Raw genomic sequence first — 2,500 nt, forward strand, 5'->3', positions numbered from 1 at the left:
GTTAACAATATTTTCCGTAGCATACTTAAAATCTAATGATGATAATTAATAGAGAGGATAATTAGTAATTGTTGTGATTAGCAATAGCGATAATTAATGATAGAGATAATTAACTACAATAATGATTAATGAAAGCAATATCTAATGATGATAACTGGTGTACAGACGTCAGTGGTTATATTCCGGTTATTATCATGGTTGTTATTTACCTTATTTTGTTATTATTATTACTATTTTTAGATTTATGAATGCTTGATAAATTAATACATAAGTAGAGGTATTGAGGCTGATACATAGATAGATAGATATATAAGTATGCCGGTAGATAGATAGATAAATTGGTAGGTAGATAGATAGATAGACAGATAGACCAGACAGAGATAAATAGAGATAGATAGAAAGAGATATATAGATAAATAACGAGAAAATGAGAAGAACCAGAGAGAGAGAGAGAGAGAGAGAGAGAGAGAGAGAGAGAGAGAGAGAGAGAGAGAGAGAGAGAGAGAGAGAGAGAGAGAGAGAGAGAGAGAGAGAGAGAGAGAGAATTAGAGAGAGACAGACAGACAGACAGACAAAGAGAAAGAGACAGACAGAGAGAGAAAGAGTATGAGTGAGAGAAAGAGAGACAGGCAGACAAACAGACAGAGACAAAGAAAGGGCGAGAGACATTTTGCCTCTAACAAGTCAACTGAGACAAGCAGTTACACCCCAAAAGGATGAAGCAACATAAGTTATCCTCAACCTCATCCTACTTCTTGAACTTACACAATCTCACTCATAAACAACTTAATAACAGAAACAGAACTACGGAGAGAGAAATAGGAATGGAATTATAGATAGAGAGAAATAGAAATAAATTTGTATGTAGAGAGAAAAATTGTATTATATTTGGAGAGAAATATAAATAGAATTGTATAAAATGGGAAATCGAAATGGAATTATGGATAGAGAGAAATAGAGGTAGAATTAAACAGAGAGAGAAATAGAAAAAATATATGTATATAGAAAAATAAAAATAGTATTATATAGAGAGAAATACAAATAGTGTTATATAAAGAGAATAATATGGATAGAATTATAGAGAGGGAGAAAGAGAAATATAACTATAGAGATAGAAAAAGAAATAGAATTTTATCTAGAAATAGAAACAGAATTATACATAGAGAGAAACAGAAATATAATTATGTATAGAGACAGAAAAACAGAAATGGAATTAATGTAGAGGGGAATAAAAATAGTATCATATATAGAGAGAAATAGAATTGTATGAAGAGAGAAATAGAAATTATATTATATAGAGGAATGAAAATTGAATTATATAGAGACAGAAATATGATCATAGAGAAATAGAAATAGTTACATAAAAAGAGAAATAGATGTAGAATTATACATATACAGAGAAATAGATATGAAATTGTGTATATAGAGAAACAGAGAAGCAAAACCTTATAATAGAAAGATAAAAGAAATTAAAATCAAACAGAAAATTCTCCTTCCTCTCTTTCTCTCTCCCTTGCTTTATCACCGCGATAAGAAAAGAAAAATTAAAATTATCAAAATTTCCCATATCGATCGTGTCCTTCTTGCTCGGAACTTCGTGCATCCTTGCTCGTGCTCCCGACGCCCCCCCCCCTCCCCTCCACCCCCCTCCACCCCCTCCTTCTCCCCCGTCGGGTCGCTTCTCTCGCCTGTCGGTAACTCCCTCCTGCATGGGAACTCTCTGGTGGGGGAGGAGGGGTGGTGGGGGTGGAGGGAGAGGAGAGAGGGGGGGTGGAGGGAGTGCATGAGAACAGTCTGATGGGGGAGGAGGGTGGTATGGGGGTGGAGGGGGTGTGCATAAGAACAGTGTGATGGGGGAGGGGGTGGTGGGGGAAGAGGGAGGGAGAGGGGAGAGGGGGGAGGGGGTGCATGAGAACAGTCCCCCACCGCCCCCTGGGGGGAGGGGTGTGGTGGGGGAGGGGGCTTTTGGTGTGGGAGGTGAGAGGGTGGAGGGTGGAGGGAAGAGGGAAAGGTGAGGAGGGGATGGGTGGGGTGGAGGGGTTTCATGCATCTGACCTTGACTTGGAGGGGAGGAGGGGATGTTGGGGAGGGAAAGGGGGTTAAGGGGGGTGAAGGGGGAGGGATTGGAGAAATGGAGAGGACGGCTAGGGAGGAAACGGAGGTGGAGGAAAGGAATAGGAGGGGGAGAGGAAGGCGAGGGGAGGAGGGTGGGAATTAAGGGGAGATGAAATGAAAGAAAGGGAGATGAAGTGGGAGAAAGGGAGATGAAGTGGGAGAAAGGGAGATGAAGCGGGAGAAAGGGAGATGAAGTGGGAGAAAGGGAGACGAAATAGGAGAAAGGGATGGGGAATTAGGGAAGTTAGAAGCCTGGGAATCATGAGGGGAAATGGGGAAAAGGGAAGGGAGTGGGGAATTGGGGAAATTTGGGGGAAAAAGGGAGCTGGGGAAGAGAGACCAGGAGGTGAAGGGGGAGATTAGACGCACTGCCTCCCCCCTTCCC

This window comes from Penaeus vannamei, chromosome 11 (assembly GCF_042767895.1).
Source record: "Penaeus vannamei isolate JL-2024 chromosome 11, ASM4276789v1, whole genome shotgun sequence".
Classification (NCBI taxonomy): Eukaryota; Metazoa; Arthropoda; class Malacostraca; order Decapoda; family Penaeidae; genus Penaeus; species Penaeus vannamei.